General features: G+C 41.7%; 1 protein-coding gene across 4 annotated transcripts in view; it reads right to left on the reverse strand.

Annotated features, from left to right (window-relative positions):
* csrnp3 (cysteine-serine-rich nuclear protein 3) overlaps positions 1–22,520 on the reverse strand; it is a 264,969-nt gene that overhangs the window by 105,635 nt on the left and 136,814 nt on the right. For 2 of the 4 annotated variants that reach the window (XM_078552309.1, XM_078552312.1), the window contains exons 2-3: positions 8,382–8,513; positions 6,007–6,106 (exon numbers count right to left, since the gene is read on the reverse strand). The gene's annotated coding sequence lies outside the window, so the exon portion shown is untranslated. The remainder of the gene's footprint in view (positions 1–6,006; positions 6,107–8,381; positions 8,514–22,520) is intronic. The other 2 variants (XM_078552313.1, XM_078552310.1) reach the window with 1 other exon arrangement.

Here is a 22,520-nt window from a genome sequence, read left to right on the forward strand (position 1 = left end):
TGTGTCTTCGACTGCGAAGACAGACACAAAATATTTGTTCAATGTCTCTGCCATGTCCTTCTTCCCATGATAATTTCTCCTGTTTCTGCCTCTGAGGAACCAACATTTACATTAGCTTCTCTCCTTTTTATATACTTTTAAACATTCTTACAATCTGTTTTTATAATACTGGCCCTGTGCTGGTTTTAAACTCTCCCAATCCTTCTGTTTCAAACAACATTAGAAGTCTCTTCATTTAATCTAATACTATCCTTAAATTCTCTAGTGAGCCACGGATGGATCTTTTACCTTGAGTTTTTGTTTATCAATGGAATGTATTTTTGTTGAACATTTTGAATCATTTCTTTAAATGTTCCCACTGTTTATTAGGCATCATACCTTTTAGTCCATTTACGCAATCAACCGTAGCCAGCTCTCCCTTCATACACATGTAATTGGCTTTATGTTTCAAATTCTTGTTTTGGACTGGAGTATGTTGCTCTCAAACTTCACATGGAATTCAGTTGTACTATGATTACTTTTTCTTAGATGATCTTTTACAATGAACCTGCCTCATCGCACAATACTCAATCTAAAAGAACTTTAACCCTAGTTGTTTCCACAATATTGTTCCAGAAACTGTTAGAAAAGCATTTGACAAACTCAAACTTCCAAACTACCATTGCTAATTTGATTACCCCATGAAGATTAAAGTTCCATGCGATTATTACATTACCTTTGTCGCAAGCAACAATTATTCCTTGTTTAATGCCCTGTCAAATTGCATAATTAATGTTAAGGGGCCAATAAACTATTCCCACCAAGTGCTCCTACCCTTGTTATTCCATACAGATTCTACTTCCTGATCTTCAAGCCATTGTTTATTACTTTATTACTACTGTTCTTATGTCATCCTTTACTATCAGGGCTACTTCTCCTCCTTTCCCATTCTGGAAAAAGATCCAATAACTGGTACGGAGACAAAAAGTCCCAAAACAGCTATGAAACAGACAAGCAGTTGGTCTGCAGTTAGGTGGCATTGACCAAGGCAGGTATGTTACCTGGCCATCCACTCCAATACTCCCCTCCATGGCGTGGTTGACCATTCAGCTCTCAAGTGGTACAGAAAGGAAAAAGGGGCAGAGACTGATTATACTGGGGAGTAAAGCCCCTTATATGTTACCACAGCATTTCTGTGACTTCCCACCGTGGTCGTCCTGGGGGTTTCACCTACAAGTGCAGTATAATGACTATACAGGAGATGAGGCGAGAGACAATATTCCCTGCTCTCTGTTTCAGGTCCAATTACAGGAACTGAGGGGTCAGCGAACAAGGTGGTCTGAGAAGATAGGTAGAAGCTTCAGTTATCACCTTCAGTAAGATCTCAGGGGCCAGGAGTTTTCTAATAACAGTCTGATTGTTGTTAGACTGAGGCTGGTAGTCAGGTCAGCAGTTGTAGGCCTTTTAGGCTTGCAGTTACATGTGTTCCCACCTTCTTTTGTTAAGCACAAGGCCCTTGCAAAGAGAAAGCCTGTACAGGGGTGTGACTAGATCATGCAAGAGAGCAGACCAACCAAAAATAAGTATTTTGAGGTTTCACCAGGAACAGCACTGTTCAAGCATATTGCATCTCTCCAGCAGCCAGGTAAGTAGGGGAGAATACTGGAACTCACTTCTCATTACCGTTCTTCAAATAGTCCCTTAGGATATTTAATGATCATCTGGAACAGGCAGATGATATGTTCCAACATAAAAGTCACATGGGGGAGTGGAAGGGACAACATGGTATCATCTTAAACAGAGTGACTGCACCCTACCAGGAAGTTACTGGCTTGAGGCGCAGAGCTGAATGTCAAATAGGCCAATTGCTAGTGTAGACAGCAAACTCAAGTATAGTTCTAGAATGCCTCAACATCAAGGTGCAGCATCAGAATGAACACTGAGCTCTGCTGATGCTGAGAGCACCATAATAAGGATCAGAGAATCACAAAATGAAGACACTGGAGTGCAGAGAAGATTCATGAGAATGGTTCCAAGGATAAAAGAACTTCAGCTATGAGGAGAGATTGGAGAAGTTAGGAGCAAAAAGCAAAATGCTGTGGATGCTGGAAATCTGAAACAAAACAGAAAATGCTGGAAAAACTCAGCAGGTCTAACAGCATCTGTTAGAGTCATATGGACTCGAAACGTTAACTTTGTTTTTTTTCTCTCCACAGATGCTGTTCAACCTGCTGAGTTTTTCCAGCATTTTCTGTTTTCGTTGGAGAAGTTAGGTCTGTTTTCCTCGGAGAAGAGAAGGCTGAGAGGAGATCTGATAGAGGTATTCAAATCATGAGCGGTCTGGACAGAGTAGATAGGGAGAAAATTTCCTACTCCTGAGAGGATTGAGAATGAGAGGGCTCAGATTTAAAGTAATTGGCAAGAGAAGCAACAGCAACATGCAGTGAGTGGTTAAGGAATGCACTGCCCAAAAGTATTGTGGAGGCAGGTTCAATTGAAGCATTCAAAAGGGAATTAGACTTTTATCTGCAAAGGAAGAATGAACACGATTACAGGGAGAAGATGGGGAAATGGCACTAGGTTAATTTCTCATTCAGAGAGCTGGTATAGACATGATGGGCTGAATGGCCTCCTTCTGCATTGCAACAATGCTGTGATTCAGCATCTGTCCATGATGGTGCATTTCTGTTGAGAACTGATACAGTTAGCTTACCATCCCGAGTGAGATAAGGCAGTGGGAGAAACAGGAATGTAAATGAATACAAGAATAATTAAATGTATGCTTTCCTGCAGACGCCTACACTCTTACCACTTTTCAATCTTTTAAATGTTACAGAGCTGACTTTACAAACTCAGCATGGAGTCTCAGCAATGGGAGAACCATTTCATAAAATCAGCTTTACGTGGTCTTAGTTCTTCATATGTTCATTTAACAGGTGACAACAGCATTATAATAATAATGTAACTACATCTGATCTTGAAAGGACAACTCTTCAAAGTAGAATAGTGAAGATAATTTGTTGACTGTGGAGACAATTGTTCATGATTCTGCAGGAAGAGAAGGCCATGATTTCAGGCTTGTAGTGACAGTGCTGTAACCTAAATTTCCATGCTATGTGTGTATATTTAGTTTGATGATTAGGCTAAGAACTCTGATGCACTATTTTCTACGGTGTGCCCTATACCACCCATCTCATCAGAATAGAAGATATTCATAGTACACAAAACATGCAAGGTGACTGGCACATACTATATATTATATATAGATATACTGATAGAAGATGTACAACATTCATACAGTGCCATATCAATCTGAACTATTGGCCCAATGCAGACTTTACTGCTCCTTCGCTATGGCACACATATAACTTTGCTGCTCACTTTACAACATACATATATAGGAGTTTCTGCATGGCTCACATAATTGAAAATCACTAGACTGTGGTATATTCAATTACAAGAAGAATCAACTTTAAAGGCAATCACAGTAGAAAATGATGCAACTAACTTTCTTAAGTTTTCTCAGTGAGAAGATATAGAGTAATAACAACACAAAAGCTTGTAATGTACAGTCCCATGGCATATATGTTCCACTATACTGTGCATAACTAAGGTCATCATATTGTAGTGGTGTTCCACTACTGACTAAAATGGAGCTTTTGCCAAGATCAAGAAATACATTTACTGAAAAGAGGGCAATTCTATGTGCACAATATAGTTACTCCATTAGATCAATATTTAATAATTGATTTTTCTTCTGAAAACATTCTCCGTGAAAATAAAGTCTGTTTTCTGCGTCACTAAGAAAAAACATACATTTTGTAAAATGCCCTAAACCTATCGGCAGTTCTAAAGGAATTATTCATATTTGGAGTTGCTGAACAAGTGCTAATGAACACAATTTTTGATGTAACAAAAAAAGTTTGTGAAATGTTCAATGATTAGAAACCTTGCCAGGAAAGATAAGGGGGTGAAATTGATTGATATTAGCAGTGTAAAATAGACTCAGTGAATTGGAAGGAGATTTTTCACTGCACCCGCTCTTCTTTCCATTGAAGCTCACAGAATGAGAGTTGTGAATTTATGAATTAGGAGCAGGAGTATGCCACTCGGCCATTCCAGCCTGCTCCACCATCAATAAGGTCATGGCTGATCTGATTGTAACCTCAAATCCACTTTCCCGCCTACCCGATAACCTTTCACCCCTTTTCTTATCAAGAATCTGTCTACCTCTGCCTTAAAAATATTCAAAGGCTCTGCTCCACCGCCTTTTGAGGAAGAGAGTTCCAAAGACTCAGAACTCTTTGAGAGAAAAAGTTTCTCCTCATCTCTGTCCTAAATGGTAACCCCCTTATTTTTAAACAGCAGCCTCTAGTACTAGATTCTCCCACGAAAGGAAACATCCTCTCCACACCCCTCTCAATACCCCTCAGGATGTTATATATTTCAATCACTGAAGCATAACCTCCCTACTTTTGTATTCAATTCCCCTTGCAATAAATGATAACATTCCATTAGCTTTCCTACTTACTTGCTGCACCTGCCTTTGTGCTTCATGCATGAGGGCCCCTAGATCCCTCAGAGCGCTTCAATCTCTCACCATTTAGATAATATGCTTCTTTTTTTATTTTTCCTGTTCAAACTCTTTTTGGAGACTTGTTTTCTTGTCACACTGCTGCTGTCACTTGGTTTGAAATTAAAAATCTTGGCAATATTTTCCAAGTCAATGGGATTGCACTATTGCAGTGCAATTGTGTAAAAAAAAAAGTGAAGACTGTAAAGGTCAGCTTTGTCTTCATTTTTCTCTTTTTTCCACAGTGAAGGATTACTCCTTCTGCCAGAAAGCTAATTTGTTCCCACAGGTAAAGCTTTGACGCAATGCATGTGCTATATAACAAGCTGAGAGATGCTGAGCAAAGGCAGCTCAACACTATGGTGAATTCAATCAAAATATAATACCCTGTGAATCAGTTAGGGGTCTGACTTGTGCCCCTTTAGGTAGCATAAGTACACTGTATTCAAATTTAACAGATATTCTTCAAAATATGAATTTATTTAAGCCATGCTTCATTGTCCAGTATACTCCTGGAACAAAATGACATTCCATGCCATTACCCCAAGTGTAAGGGGTTGGTATTACATTATTTATAGCACTGACTTATGTCAGAGCAAATAAGAAAATACGGCTATTTGTATTATTGTATCAGATTGATGAAACTCTTTTAAGTGATTTCTCTTATTAGTTATCCTTCATGTGAAACGACACTGAAATTGCCTTTTCAGGTTAATCTGACCATAAAAGCAAACAAAAAGCCCTAAATACTCCATGATTAGCAATCAGGGAGTTCAGGCAAGCTGCTAAATATTGGCCAATTCCTTTCTTCAGTATTTTTGTAGGTCACTTTGTTAATTAGTAGTGGGTACAATGAGTTATTGGATTGAGGTTTACCTCATTGTAACATCATTGCAGATCAGGTGCTGAGTGAATTCCAATTTTTCGTAGCGTTTCTAAACTTCATTGTATAACAGATAACTTCCACTTTATCTTTCAGGTCTACTCATGTACAGCTTCCTAAGACAACAGGTTGGATTTTGTTTTTATGGCAGTGTAGTGGCAAGGCATCTGCCTGCTCCACTGACTGTGCCACAGTCTCAGCCTATTTCCCTGGAATGAAAGTCACTTAACATGCAGAGTGGGCTCCAAAGACACTCCTCCCATGAACCATGAAGGGGAGCACACATCTGCTGGGGGGCCCTGGGGTGGTGGAGTGGGGAGAGTGATCAGGGTGGGAGGCATGTTGGGGAAGCATTAGTGGGGGTGGACATTCTACCTAAAGGGGCTGAAGAACCCAGAAGAATAATTTAGGAAAGTCATTAGCACTGAAGACCATTGAATCCTCAAATTTTAATTTGTATTCTCCCCTCCATGCCATTACCCCAAACAAAAGCGACTCTTAAGGATAACCACTGCAACACAGTTATGGTTCAAAGTAGGTACATCATTGATAGGTCTTAATGTGCACTCACCTTGAAAGCCTTTGTAATTTTAATCTGATGGAGATGTCCTGGCTAGGTCCTGATTTTCATTGTCATCATTCTTCAGATCTCAGGGTCTGTCTCAGTTTACCTAAGATAATAAACTTAAAAATTAGCTAACATGCTGGTAATACTTAAACTACTTTAGATAACCAGCAAAGAGATTACATTTTAAATACTTTAAAATATTCAATACTTTTAAAATGGTTTGACAGCATTATTCATTCATACATACAGCTGATTGATTTTCACTATGTCCTTACAAAGTTGCTTAAAGTACCTGCGTCTTCAATTTGCTGTATTGCAGTTGTACAGGAGGAAAATACTTTAAAGGCAAAGACAGAATTAAACAGATTAAGTTTCCCAGGAGCTGGGGTCCCACTGCTGGGGTCTCCCACTTAAGAAGGTGATGAAGAGAAATCTTTTCTCTCAAAGGGTCATTGGTTGGTGGAATTCACTTCCCCAGATAGGAGTTGAAGCAGTGTCATTAAATATTTTTAAGGATGTGTTAGATAGATTCTTGATTGACAAGGGAGGCAAATGTTATAGGGATAGACAGAAAAGTGGAGTTGAGGTCACAATTAAATCAGCCATTATCTTACCAAATGGTGGGGCAGGCTCAAATGGCCTACTCCTGCACCTGATTCGTATGTTCATATGTATGTATGTATGCTCATGGTGGAGGCTAACTGTCAACAAGAAACATTTTCCCCGTACACAGCTTGCTACTGCAGTTTCTTAAGCATCTATAATAGCAGCTTAAACTGGGGTGCAATTTTTGTCAGCAAAACATTGAAGCATTGTGGATCTGCAAGAGGATAGCCGGATATAAGGAGTTTCTGTAAGACACTGAGGTTTCCAGACGCGGCCAGTGGAAAGACCTCTGAATAGGAAAGTGAACCTCTTCTTTTTGGAAGGTCAGCAGATGCAGAGAAATTGGTGAATTGGCATGGTAAGATGTGGCACTAACTGAATATGATCAGCAATAGCTCCAGGATCTTGCTACAGCACAGCAATAAGTTTAACAATCTTACCAAGAATGGCAAGATAATACTCCCCTTCATATTCCCCATACTTTCTGCACAGTGCTGAAAGAACCTATCTCTGCCTCAGTGCTATTTAAATTTCCTTCCACTGCTTCTCATTGTTGGCACCAGATCAGTAGGGTAGGCAACACTGCACCTCCTCGTTTCCAAGCAGCCAGCTTTTGCAGAGGTAACCAGTAGAGGGATAGAGGATTGGTGAAATATAAAAACATCACTGAAACATACACAGACCTGCATGATGTGATGATGCTGGTCATCACAGACCAGATGCAAATTAATAGAGTGGAAATGCTTGCAATTCATGAAGGTAATTGTGTGAAGAAGCACACAAGGCAATAAGTGTGCAGTGAATTACACTCTGGACTTGGGACAATCCCAAAATCTGTGTGAACCACATACCTTATACTGCTGTTTCTGGAGGAAAATGATGAAACAGTTCCTTCTCGTAAATAAGTCATCAATCACCTGTTTAACAAAAACATTGATTGTGTGTAATTCTAGCAGCCCCACAGTTAAACATCTGTTAAACATCCTGTGTTGATAATGGAATCTATTGCAGGAAGGCTACATCAAGCAAATGTAAATGGAATAGAATGGGTTGAAAATGGGGCATAAGTGAGAAGCTGGAAGTAATTAACAAACTCTAGTTATACCAGGTTTACAAAGTATGTAGTTAATAAAACTTACTCAGAACTGCTGTGTCTGGGGAGAAAAATCTGCCGGGCTGGGTGGGGTAGCATGGGCCTCTCTCACCACTGGTTAAATCCCAGTCGTGGCAGGATGAGGCCCCTAAGTGGACATTAATTGCCCTCTTAAGGGCCTTAATTCTCCCACTAGCAGGCAGGCCACCTGACACCACCCCCACCACTGGTATAACTGTGCTGGGGACAGGGGCAGGTGGGAAGGCGGCAGACAAGCCATCCGTTGGATTTAATGAGCCACCCCGCCTTCAAACCCATCTGGGGAGTGTTAAATCCAGCCCCACGTGTCCAGCAATGGTGATGTCATCAAACAGGGTAAGCAGCCAATTATATTGAAGCATTCTTGCAGGCAGGAAACTGGAAAGTAAAATGCAAAGAATTTTCATTTTTGAATAAAATGCCGAAATTTGACATCCCACAAATATAAAGTTATATTTCAGGGACAGTGAGGCTTTCCAGCAGTAATTAGGAACTTCATTCATCAAGGTACAACTTTATCAAAGGTTTTACAATGAGACTAATAACATAAAAGGGAGGTTCTCATCAGCTTAGTTACTTCTAATTGATTGTAGTCCGGCCATTACTTCAAGAATGCACAATATGAAAGAAACAGGATCACCTAAAGCAAGTCCGATATTTCTGTGTCTAACTGCACATATTCAGACTCCAGAAGTCGCTGTTGTTTCGACTATGTGAGGAAGGGTGAAATGACTCCCTTATTCTTCCAATTCACGTTTGACCTTAACAAGGTCTTTAAGAGAATTGAGAGAGAACGTGCTTACCGATTCTGTATGAGTCCTACTATTTACGCTTTGAGGTTGTAAAGAATTATTCATACAGGTTTTCTTAGGTTAAACAAAGAATTTCCCGAGCTAAAAAAAAACTAGGTAAAACTCAACCATCATTCATACGGTCACACACATTTGTCTCAGCTCACACACATACTAATACAGAATGCTGAGTATGAGGATAGGTTTCTAGGATTTTTTTTTAAAAACAGTTCATGAAAGGTAAAACAAATGAGTACGTGGTTAGCTGCACCTTGGCTGATCTCAGTGCAGTGCTTCAATATTGCTGCCATTATGTTCAGCTGTCCATGTGAGTATAGTGGTATGGAGCAGATTTCCTTGTATTTGGAAAGTTTTCTGTTTGCAGTCATTTTTTCTTCTCAAGATGGCTATTTTTGTAACTGGGCACAGCATGTCAAAAAGACAGAGAGCACACAGCTTCAATCTGTCTGTGTTCAGTACAGCATTGCCTTTTTTTCTCTCTCTCCTGCTTGGTAAGGCCCTTGAAGTAGCTTGCTGGTTGTGTATTCCAGAGAAGTTCTTTTAGTTCATGTCCGCTGCAGTTATTGCTTCAGAACAGGAAATAGCATTTTGATGTCTCATCTCAAACATTTGAAAATTGAAGCGAGGTGAGAGTGACTATCGTGGGCATCAAGGCAGCATTTCACTGAGTGTGACACCAAGGAACCCGAGCAAAACTGAAGTCAATGGGAATCAAGGGGAAAACTCTCTAATGGTTGGGGTTATACCTAGCACAAAGAAAGATGGTTGTGGTTGTTAGAGGTCAATCATCTCAGTTCCAGGACATCATTGCAGGAGTTGCTCAGGACAGTGTCCTAGGCTCAACCATCTTCAGCTGCTTCATCAATGACCTTCTTTCCATCATAAGGTCAGAAAGGGGGATGTTAGCTGATGATTGCACAATGCTCAACACTATTCGTGACTCCTCAGATACTGAAGCAGTCCATGTCCAAATACAACAAGACCTAGGCTGTATCCAGGCTTGGGCTAACAAGTAACATTTGTGCCACACAAGTGCCAGGCAATGACCATCTCCAACAAGAGAGAATCTAACCATTGCTGCTTGACATTCAATGGCATTACCATCACTGAAACCCCATTATCAACATCCTGGGGGTTACCATTGACCAGAAACTGAACTGGACTAGCCATATAAACACTGTGGCTACAAGAGCAGGTCAGAGGCTAGGAATCCTGTGGTGAATAACTTGCCTCCTGACTCCCCAAAGCCTGTCCACCTTCCACAAGGCACAAGTCAGGAGTGTGATGGAATACTCTCCACTTTCCTGAATGAGTGTAGTTCCAACAACACTCAAGCAGCTTGACACCATCCGTGACAAAGCAGCCCACGTGATTGGCACCCCATCCACAAACATTCACTCCCTCCACCACCAATGCACAATAGCAGCAGTGTGTGCCATCTACAAGATGCACTGCAGAAACTCAGCGAGGTTCCTTCGACAGCACCTTCCAAACCCACAACAACTACCATTTAGAAGGACAAGGGCAGCAGACAGATGGGAACACTACCACCTGGAAGTTCCTCTCCAAGCCACTCACCATCCTGACTTGGAAATATGTTATTTTTTCATTGTCACTGGGTCAAAATCTTTGAACTCCGTTCCTAACAGCACTGTGGGTGTACCTACACCCTATGGACTGCAGCAGTTCAAGAAGGCGGCTCACCACCACCTTCTCAGGGGCAAGTAGGAATGGGAAATAGATGCTGGCCTAGCCAGCGACATGCATATCCCATGAATGAATAAAAAAGAGTCTGAGCGGTGTGAGTAGTCAGGGGATGGGGTCTTTCATGCTCCTCAGGTGGTGGAGTGTCTGTCTTCATCTCACTTGGTGGAATGCGAAATTGAGTATTGCAGCAGTCTGGGCAGCTTTCCCATTGTTTATATAGTGTCCCAGTTTTTAAAAAAAATCCAGCCAGCGAAAGAGAAATTAGAAATTGCGTCTTCGAAAAGCACACCCTCATAATACTCAGTTTCAGAGGAGTACTGATGATCAGCAAATGACATGATTACTACTGCAAAATGTGGACCATTGATATCCCCAGTGCTTCAGTTAATTACTTTCATCTTCTCACTTAGGTCTGCTTAATGCTGGTGGGCATTGGAGGAGCGGGGGCGTGGTGGTGGTGGTTTGGGGGGGGGGGAGAGATTGGAACGGTCACTCCTTAATGGTCTTAGTTGGGGGCTCCCACAATGTTTAACCCCACAGGCTGCCCATCCCCATGACTTCTCAAACCCCAGCCCCCTAACCCCCTCGCCAGGGCCTGCCAGCTTTGCACCCAGCAAGGCCCCCAACCATAATATAAAAGCAAAATATTGTGGATGCTGGAAAGCTGAAACAAAAACAAAAACTGCTGGAAAAGTCCGACAGCATCTGTGGAGAGGAAGACAGAGTTAACGTTTCAAGTCCGTAAGACTATTCATCAGAACCAACCACATTTGAACGATCCAGCGCTAAGCACCCAAAATGCAGGACAGCTACCGGCCTCTGATTGGGCCCCAGCTATCTAAGATGGGACTTGTTGTCCCCGAGGGAATCCTGCCTCCAGTCTATTAATGGCCAACTGGCATTCCCCTCGGCAAGCTCTCACCGAACTTTACAGGCGAAGTTGGGGTGGAGACTCCGGAGCCTCGTATAATGCATTCCTGGAGATCCGCTTGACTTGGCACCAGATTAAAACTGATGTTGGGAAACGGGAAATCCATGTCACAAAAGATTGACAGATTTTTGTGGGCAACCTGCTTCAAGGCCAGTGGCAAGTGCCATGAGTTTACCGCTGACCACAATATTCAGGCCAATATTTATTAGATTTTCATCATTTCTTTTCTGTCTTATTCAAGGGTTTAAGCTGCAATTCACAAACACTTTGGACTAATTAGCGTTGCATCGAGACTGAAAGTTTTTGTTTCCTAGTTTATATTGTCTCCAGGAATTCCACCCTATAATTCAAGTTGCATGGCTTAATAGCCTTGACTATGAATCACCTCACAAATGATGCCCATTAATTAGCTGACAATAGATGCTTTTGGAGCTCACAGGGCTACTATACTATTCCTTCTCTTGTTCAATGGCGGGAGCAGTCTGGCACAGCAATTCCCTCCCTCCAGCAGATTGATAGTCTGGAATGCCAGCTCACAAGCAGATGCTGGCAAACCCAAGCAAAAGGTAGCTCTAGTGATCAAACCCACAACCATCTGGTTTGAATGCAGCTGCACTATCACCTGGACTACCAGCTTGTGTGTTCAAAAATACAATTTGACTAATTCATGTCCATGAGCCAAATGATCTTCAATCTTCTATAAATCCCCCAAAAAAGACTATGGTTTAGTAATCAATTTAATGACGAGGAACATAAAGATAAACTGGTCTGTCATTATATAGATGTAAGTCAATCCATGTTCCTTTTATTTAAAGAGTAATTTATTCATTCTGAAATATAAATAAGATATAAAACACGAGATATAAATAAATGAACTTTATGACCCAGCACATCCTCTGCATGCAGTTTGCTGAAAATACAATTTGAGACATTCTATTTAACCGCTTCAGAGAGGGCGCTTATGTGCAATAACCCTTGTTCTATTACTCATTACCCTATCACCAGAGTGGATATGGAATATTATATTTATCCAGGAGTGAGGGAATGGGAAAGGAGAAAGGAAGAATCTCAAAATACTGCTCAGCCACCTGCAACAACCAAGGCACTTGGAGAGTGATTCAGCCCTGCATTTGCAGTTGGTCTCAGTTCTTTTTTCTAATGTTCTAAACATACTAATATTCAGTTTTCCTTTTGAAATAAAGGGGCAGAATTCTTTCATCTGCATGCTGGTTCCAGTAGCATTAACAACAATGGCGAAAACATCAGACAATTAATGCACTACTAAAAAATGGCACTGAACATTACAAATCTCAATTTCTCCATCTGCTGCCATGTGCATTCTAAAGTGTCAAAGAGACTTGGACAATTCTATTATTATTATTTAAAGGGAAATTCCCTAACATGGACATTAGGGGCCGGATTTTTACAGAGTTGGGCCAACCCGGAGGCCTTTAGAATAGGTGGCCGAAACCTAGATGCGGAAGTCTCATGCCCATTTCTCACAGATCCCATTTTTGCCAGCAGGAAGAAAGGGGAGGGGTGTGAATCTCACAGGCTGGAAACCTGAACTCAGCAGGGTCACTTGAAATTAGCACCAAATTTAAACAGACCCCATTTTCATTGTCCCAAGGGCCTTGACCAACAATTGAGAGTCATAAATTTATGGAGTAGATGTGAATGCTTGTAAAGGATGGATAAGGTCTGAGTGTCATGATCTGAAGTTTTTTAAAATCCTGAGCCATTAAATATAGGAAAAAAACAGGCTGAGGGTGTCAATTAGAGTTTAAAAAAATCTGTGCTTGACTGATTTCTGGTGTAGGTTAGAAAAAACTATTACCATATTTTCCTGTGGTTTCGATAGTGTTCTTTGTTGACATTTCCCAAGGACTGCTATTACAGCGGACATAATTATGAATTCTTGGCTGTGTTTCAAAAGCTTCAAAAACAGATCTCATTGGGGGGCTGAGTTCATCTTTTGATTGATACTTTAAAGAGGCTATTGAAGGATTAGCTGCCTTTGGTGTAGTTACGGAACATAACTTTGTTTTTAAAACAGATTTAACACTTGAGAGGATTTAAATTCTTTGAATCGGTTTCATGAATGGGAGATTTTCAATATCAAGTATGTATGAATGAGAACTCTATTAGATTGTTAGAAGTTTAATTTTGTTTCATCTTCACATGGCTCCTGAGGTCTGCCCATTGTGGATAGTGGGTGAGTGGCTATGGAGGGTAAGAGGTGGCATGTAGAAGGCATTGGAGGGAGCATGGAATATATGGGGGTCTTATGGAGTTCTATGGTGGGGGGCATGAGTTGGCATGGAAAGTGGGTGGGGCTGAGGGGTTGTGAGGGATGAGGGTTAGAGGGTCCTACAAGTTTTAAAATAACTTGTCCAAAGTCTCAGAGAACCAAGGCAGGCCTGCTAACCAGCCCAACTCAGCACTCGCCCTTCCCTGTGGCCGCCCATGGTCTGTTTATGAGGTTGGTAGGCCCGACTTTCCTGCCCCTTCCCCCCCAGCCAGAGCAAAAATTGGGTGCAATGGGGCCTTGAAACTGAAACAAGTCTGCCAAGTCAGGAAATTTCCTGACTTGAGCTCCCTGAATCAGTGGCAAAAATCTGCTGTAGCTAGATTGCACTATAGAACTGAGCAAACCATAAAAAAGAGAGAGACTGTTGCGCCATCTTTCAACTGAATAACAATAGTGCAATTGTGCCTGCACTGCAGCAGCTGCTAAGGCCTTCGCAATGTATTTAAGCTGGTGCACTGATAAACATTCAGCAGAATGGCTCTAACAGAATTTACTGTGCCAAATTAACATAATTGAGATGTTTCTGTCCCTCACATTCAGTCAAGCACTAATCTCTGGTGCTACTGTTAAAATCCACCAATGGGGTGCTCCATCATGTCGATGATATCATAGATCACTTTTGCAGTACACATTGTGCTGCAAACTTATGAGAAGTATGCCTATCAAAAAGGCTTATTTTAATGCAGCGAGAAAAGTGTACCACCTTCATTACCAAAAGAAACAGACCTGTGAATTGCATGGTGTTTTTCTCTCAGCAGTAAACATACCTGCCAATTCCATACTCATAAATATGGACATGAGGCCCAGTGGTTTAAATAGAGTTTCCTGATTAACACATTGCTATCATTTGCTTATTTCCTTCAAGATTACCTTCAGATTCTTGGGATGCTATTCAACTGAAGAAAACAGTGTCATTTCTTTCCGGCTTCTCTGTGTTGTGATGCTGGACAGAAGTACTGCACTCAAACTGTGCTGCCCCTGTTCTGGATGAGCTCTCGCTGACATTGGTGCCCTGGGTCGTTAACGTAGAACCAGAAAACTGGTCAGGCAAAAACATACCTACAGGCTCCCAAGAAGGCCACAACTGTGGGCTTGTTTGTCAGCCAAGGATTCTTCGGGTACTGGTGGAAAGCAGGAACCAGGAGCTTAGGAAAGTCCTCAGGCCCAAATATCCAGTGGGTTACTTTGAACTACCTCCAGACGTACTCTTCTGCTTGCCACTACGCGCACATTCGCTGTTAGCTTCTTGGGATGATCCTGCACATCAGTGATGGCCCTGTGTCTGAAATAGACACAGGCCCAGGCCCAACCTTCTCCCCACTCTGAGAAGCTCCAGAGATCATGGCACAATGTAAAAAGTGCAGAGATTCAGCATACCCCTTTTTCCTGACCTAGCAAATCAGGGGTTAATGACCAGGAGAATTGACCCCAACATTTGAGGGAAAACAAAACCTGAAAGTAATGGGAGAAGAAAAAAAAGAAAGTGTCTCCTAAGATTCAAAAGCTTTCACAGTAACTGTTGAATTTGTCATGATATGTGCGTTTCTAACTGCGTGGGACTTAAACCCACGCCACCGAAACTTAATATCATGTTATAAAGGGTTGATTTTGATTTGGAAATACTGAATCAAATAAGCATAGCTACAAGGGCTAGAGGGAGCTAAGGTACACTTACTGTACATACATGCAGTGAGTAAAGTCTGCATGTTGCAATGACCACTGTTGCCACATTGGGAAAACTGAACTAAAGGAAAAGAAGACAGATGAGAACAGAATATAGCTGCAGTATCACAGCTCTTCTGATAAACCAAGACAACAATGATGCCTTAAGATCCTGTATAAATAACAATGACAGGACGAAACATATTGTAATCTAGTATTAATACAACTGGTCCAAAGGTTGTTCTTTGTCCATCACAGCATTTTGTGTTATTTGATATCTCATTTACAATGATTTATCTTTGCGCAATTTTCCCAGAAACCAGTTAGGTCTGTTATGGTATCTTGTGTTGTAAAAGTTAGACAGTACCAACCCATTCAGGCCCTGCAACTCCATGGAGGGCTCACACTACATAATAATAATCTTAGTTAATAGGTTCTCAAGTTATCTAAGTTTAGTTAAATCTGTATGAAATTGCAATTCTCTAGATACGTAACAAAAGTGAAAGCGGCAGAGAGCTAACTAAATTTCCCAAAACAACAAACTTGTTTACATGTTAGCTAAGGCTAGGATTTAGATGTCTAATCCTAGTTTTCTCGATTTCAATTACTGTTTTGCATTTCATTTGCATGTAAACTGCACTGGCTCATCAAGACTATGCTTTTAATTAAAAGCAAGATGTTGCAGGTGCTGAAAATCTGAAATAAAAACATTGCTGGAAATACTGGCAGCATCCGTGGAAAGAGAAACAGAGTTAATGTTTCGAGTCAAATATAACCAACCCTCAAAACTGCAATTAATGCCCACTTAAGAGCCTCATTCCACTGCCGATGGGATTTGACTGGCAGCAGAGAGGCTCATGCCAAGCACCCAGCCCAGCCCAGCAGGCTTCCTCCCAAAGGGCCCTCCCTAAGGTCTTATCTACCCCAGGTTTCCCTCCCCAAACGGCCTCGCAAATCCCAGGCCCACACCCACAAACATTTAGGAGGTCCCGATCCAGCGCTGAATGTCTCCTCAAGCCCTGGGTGCAGCACTGGCAGTAGCCAACATTCCCTGTGGCACTGCTGGTACTGGAGAGCTGCCGGCCTCCGATTGACCGGCAGCTCTTGGTCGGGCTTCCTGTCCCCGAGGGCCGGAATTCCTGCTTCCAGTCTATTAATGGTGAATGAGCTGTTAAACTGCGGGGGGCAGCCGTTCTTCCCCTGGGCAGGCTTCCCCCATCTCCACCCTCCTGACCTTTTAGCTGGAGCAAGTGGGGCCCACTGATGCCCCGTAAAATCCAACTCATAGTAATTTGTGGAAAATATAACAAACATGTAAATTAAAAGACTTTGGGAGCTGAATTGCAAAGCCCCCAAAATAGAGGACAGGGATTGCGAGGGGCGATTAACCCAAACTCATTCAATTTAATGCATCTATCCCCTAAGACGTGCGTACTGTCAGAACTTGAGCAGGTGGCTGCAAGTGTAAAATTGAGTGACAATGCTGCGACTTCATCATCACACTCTCTTTGGTGCTCCTCCACTGCCTGGGTTATGGCATCTTTGTGCTGCCTGCTCATTTAAGTAATTGCTCCATGCAGGCAGCACCACCTGCATTGTTTAATGGTTACACGTGGCAGTAGGGGCTCAAAATGGAAACTTCCTAGCACCATCAAGGTGACCACCTAGCACCATTAAGGTGACCTTAATGCCCACCATCAGCACCTCCTTTAGCCCTTACCACTACCATTAACACCCCTTTGTCCTTTTGTTCATGACACCTTTGTCAATCTCTCCTTTGCCTCCACCTATTGCTGGCCTTCTATCCAGCTTCACCTGCTCCACTCCCCTTAAACAGTACAAATTTCATCACATTTTCACTTCACTTTAGCTCTGAAGAAGAATCATATGGACTCGAAACGTTAATGCTGCCTTTCTCTCCACAGATGCTGTTAGACCTGCTGAGTTTTTCCAGCATTTTCTGTCTGTGTTTCCACTTAAAGCTAGCCTGTACTACTTGGAGGATGTGCATTGTGGCTGAAGCAGGTGTTGGCAGTCGTGCAGGAAATGAATCTGACCTGGGAAATAGTGAAGAATGGCTCAACATGGGAGGCAGCCAACTCCACAAAATTTTCAGACCCTGCACTGGAGGCCTAGGTGGAGGAGATGGAAAGTAGAAGAGAGGTCATCTATCCATGGACTGGGGTTCAAGAGGTCCTCCAGACACATGGCCAAAAAGCTGTGGTGGGAGATTGCGATGTCCAGGAATCAAGCCCAAAAAGCAGTGGGAGGGGGGTCACAATGGCCAGGAGTCAAACTCCCAGTGTCCTCCAGATAGTTATTCACTGTCGAATAATGTACACTATGTGAAAAGTGTGAGTGAAGAACGGCTACGAATTTAACTTATTGACTTGAAAAAACTGCTGGAGAAGAATGAACTCTCCAAAATTAAGTGGGTAGATGTAAGTCAACAGCTTGTTTGGCAAAAAGAAATGCATGTACAAAGAAATTAATCGGGGTCCTGGGGATGGGAGTCTTACAATGTAATGTTTAATGATGGAAGTTTTTGATTTAATTTGGTTTTAAATTTTGATTTTACGTATTAACTCTAATTTCTATTTAAAGAGAGAATGGGATCCATTACTTGTATGTTAATTGTGTTTAGTTGTATGTGAGTGGTGAGCGTTAACCTGGCGATTCACCTGAACCCCTAATGGCAACAGCCACTGCTCAAATTGCCAAACTTCATTACTCACTTATAAACAATCTTTATCAATCAGGATTCATGTCTAACATTCATATGCTTCACTTCACCCTCTACACACTTAGCACTGCTGGAAGCAACACCAATATCTCAGCTTGCACACGGGCAGTTATTGAATCATGACGGTCATGCCATCCAAACAGGTTACACGTCACTTGCTTGCATACTTCCCCTCTTGTAGGACATGGTGATAAACAAGCAGAGGCAGCAGAAGCTAATTGGAGGGGCTGAAGCTGGCCTGCATATCCTAACCCCCATGGAGGAGATGGTGCTGGACATACTTGGGATGCCCATTGCTGAGACCATGCCAATGGCAGGGTTGAAACCATTGAAGATGACAGTATTCTCATACCTAATCCTCTTTCGCTCATCCCTGTCATCCTCTACTCTCTTCCGATTTACAGGTTGCAGATGGTGTAAACGTGCACCTCGTACTTCCTGAAACCCCCCACCCCTACTCCAGCAGGACAACCTTACTCTATGTCTTTTTCCTTTGAGTTGCCCAGAAGCTACATCCTAGCCAGGCAATGCAGGAAACCCAAGACTGTGATGATGAAGATGCAGCACCATCATTTAATTTCACACTTGTAGCCACCAGATACGGGCATTGTGTGTATCCTAGAGGATAAATCAGAAGTGGGATCTGCACACAGGGGGACACTGGGAACAAGCAGGCTGAAGCCAGGGCAGGGGTAAAATATAGCACGTGTCAGCCCTCCAACGTGCGAGGTACACACACAGGTTCTGCTTCAGAAGACACAGATGAAGACTTTGATCGGGCAGCCTACAGAAGAACACTTATGGATATGCACAACATGCTTGGTGCATTGGAAACCTGCCTTTGTCTCCCACCTCCCACTAGTCATCCTTCAGTTCGTTGTGCAGCTGGCATGGTGGACTGCCACTGAATGAAGGCATCATAACTGCTACCAGAATAGCAACATTGACCTGCATGATTGTTGTCTATGGTCACACAGCAGCTGAATGTTGAGGGAGTGGAATCCATTTCAGTTCAAGTATTGGACAGAAGCGCAAAATGATGTGTGTATAGTCAAAGGCATCTTGCACAATGGGAAGCTTGCAACCCTAATAGGGCTGCAGGCTCATTTTGTCTGCTTCTTTCTGGCAAGGGAATGAAATGTAGCCAGCTCGCAATAAATAGCAAGCCCCAGTGACCTCCCATATGCAACAGTGGACAGCAAACTGAGATGTTACAAGCTGAGATATTTCCAGCTCCAGCCTGCAAAGAGCCAAACACATAAGTTCATCACTAAATACACCTTCACAGTCATTGACAATATCATCCTTTCTTTGCTTTGAGGTTGCAGTCGTGGCTGCAGCAGTGGGTAGATTTCAGTGAGGATGTTCTTGCTGATGTGCAGATGTTGCACTTTTTGTCACTGGTAGGTAGAATTGTTCCATGAATACCCTCCTGCTGAGAGCCCTTCTCTCTCTCTCTCCTTCCTCTCCCAGCAGTTGACCTGTGCAATCTCTTCATTCTCCCAGCCATGCTGTTATTCCAAAGGGAATGTCTACCAGTGCACCCAAGCCTGGAAACAACTCACTTGTATGGAAGCCTTTGGTCAACCAAAATCCATCAGCACCTATCACACCACTCTGTATACTCTTGCAAATTGAAACAACAATGGGAAGTATCAACACTTATAGAATCATAGCAACAGCTAGAAGAAATCAACCAGCAACTAACCAATAAATAGTTGATGTACTTTTTAAATAGTGTTGTATGTTCAGCTGTGCAATGTCAAAAACTGGCACTACCTGGAATATCAAGCTTCAAAATAGCACCATGGGTCAAATCAGCAATTGCATGCTGATTGACATCATGATCTGCCTGCTCTGCAAACTTCCAGCAAATGTTCATTCCACATGCTAATACCCTCACCAATATGGTGTCCAGCACAAATTTCCCCATTGTGTGCATCTGCTTTGGATACCATTATGAAGGTCTACAGGCACTAATGAGCCTAATTTATTACCCTAATATTGGTGTACGTATTAAATTATTACATGGCTTGAAAGGGAGGAATTAATATCGCTAAACCTTGGACTCTTTGCCCGAAGGCAGGTCTGACCCACAGCGCCACAACCTCCACCACAGTAGGGCAAGGAGACAGGTCCCAAATCTACCCCAGCCAGAAGGGGGGCATCAAATCTCATGGCCACGCACCAATCTGATCCACACCAGCCATTCAGCCAACTGAGCCAACTGCCCCCCGACAAGCAGTCAGAGTTGCTGTGGCAACATACACTTATATGTGCATATTGTAGCCTGATGGTAGAGGCTCCAATTGCTTTCCATCATATGGCTGACTAGGAATGTCTCCTGCTCTTACACCTGTCATTGACATTTTCCTTGGCCATCAAGTTCCACTCCAGGGACCCAGAGCTTCTGGCTCAGAGGCAGGGACAGTGCCCACTGCGCCACCAGACCTCAAACCTTCGATTACGCCTTTCAAAAGAGGTTATAAATTGATGAGGTTTACATTGGTAAATTTATATATTCTTTTCTCCCTGTTTAAATTAAAGTCAATTACTTGGCAATCTGGTGTCCAGTGTCTACAATTAAATAAAATCTTCCATTTTACTTTAACTGACAAAATGACATCTGTTAGTTGCTAGGTAACACCAATACATGACCAATAACATCAAGTCAGTGTGTTCATTTTGCTGAAATTGTTGATGCTGACACATCATTTGTTATTTGAGCTAAATAAGTATCCTGAAACAGCAAACAGCTTTCCTGAATGTTCAGAAGTTTTAATATTTTAATCACATGGCTGAAGAAGCCTAATCTTCAAAGCAATGGTATTACAACCCTACTGCTACCTCTTATGATTATCAGTGAAGATCTATTCACCATGAAAAACACAAGATATAGATGACTACGTGTGACTCTGCAGGACTCCTTAGTTTAGTCATGGATACTAATACCTTCAGGCACATAAAAACTGAACACATCCCAAATGAACACATCCTGAATGAAGTAATTGCTGGATTGATCCGAAGTACATTAATGAAGCTGTATTGACTATTCTGCTGCAGCATATGGTGCCTTACTGATCTGTACACATTTTAACATTCCTTTTATTCTGGACTCAAAAGCAATGCAGTGTGTGATAATTATTAGCTCCAGTGGCACTTTGCCTTTTATAGCTGTAATGTCTAGTCATTTACAATGTAAAATATTCAATTGAAATTCTTTTAATAGCAGAAGTCTTCTTTAATGTAATCTAGTACTGAGATATCCTTTAGGGGACAGAGATCTCATACCTATATTCTTCATAAAAAAAATACACTGACAATGGTTCTGTAACACTGTTCTTGCATAAATTTTAATGTTCCTTTTGATTCATAGAAATAACATTGCAAATAATTAAATATAAAACTATCAAGGTTCTTGACAATATAGCTCAATACAGAATTATCGTGATAAGTAGAGTATTTCACTCATTAGGGAATCAACAAATTATTCTTCCTGGGGACAGTGAGGCTTTTTGGCATTAAAAATATATTGTTTCTACATTGTTAATGTTCATCTATAGTGACTCATCATTTACAACTGACTAACTTAGAAAAGATCAAAAGCAGGCAAAAGGGAAACAGATGCCAATCCGGTGAAGCATGGATATAAAATGTAGAATTATGGATAAGCAGAAGGATTTCAATATATGAACAGAATCTGTAAGGAGGAACATTATAAGTGTCTAAAATAATTGCAATATTTCAAAAAAAGGGTCAAAAATCTAGTTGGAAAAACTGATAAAGCATGCTTAATGTGTGTTTTAGGAGTTATTATAATAATAATAATATTGAGAAATCTAATTGGTAAATGCTTGGAAAAATCATAACCTATTAAAGGACTATCAGCATATTTGAGGAAAGGGACATCATATTTAAATAAACTACTGAATGCTTTCAAATATATTCTTGACATGACGGACAAGGAAAACGCAGGTTTTATATATACTTAGATTATTAGAAAACTTTCCATGACCTTACATTGACATTAATGGTTAAGCTATTGAATTGCAGAATAGCAAACAAAATAAAGTAGTTGATATAAAACGAGTAGAAAAAGTTAAACAGGATGAACAGGCTCTTTTCAGGATAGGGAGAGAGTAATTATAAGGTCTTTACTAATGTTATACAAATAACGGTCTAGAAATTAGATGTGCCATTTTTTGGACATGGGGGCCGCAGTTTGCAACCTCACTGCACCCTTTGCCATGGAGGTAGGCAGCACTCAAAACGAATCTGGCACTGCCACTTCATTTACCTGATTGCAGCATTGGTTCAAGTACAGTCTGTGCTGCTGTTTGGCTGAGTGCTTTGTAGGGAACCAAGTACCACGCGCTGATAGCATGTGGTGCAGCCTGCCTGCTCCTCTTTATGACTGTTAGTCTTAATGGGGAAAAAAAATCACAGGAGACTGCTGCTAAATGTTATTGCTACAATTCTAAAGAAGAAAATGGAACACCAGGTTCACGGGTGCAGCACTGGAGGTCTTAGCCATGGAAGTGGACAGGAGGAGAGATGCCATGGTTCTGTGGAGGGAGCTAGGAGGATCTCAGCAGGTGACCAGAGAGGTCAAT

The sequence above is a fragment of the Cetorhinus maximus genome, chromosome 11 (assembly GCF_964194155.1).
Source record: "Cetorhinus maximus chromosome 11, sCetMax3.hap1.1, whole genome shotgun sequence".
Lineage (NCBI taxonomy): Eukaryota > Metazoa > Chordata > Chondrichthyes > Lamniformes > Cetorhinidae > Cetorhinus > Cetorhinus maximus.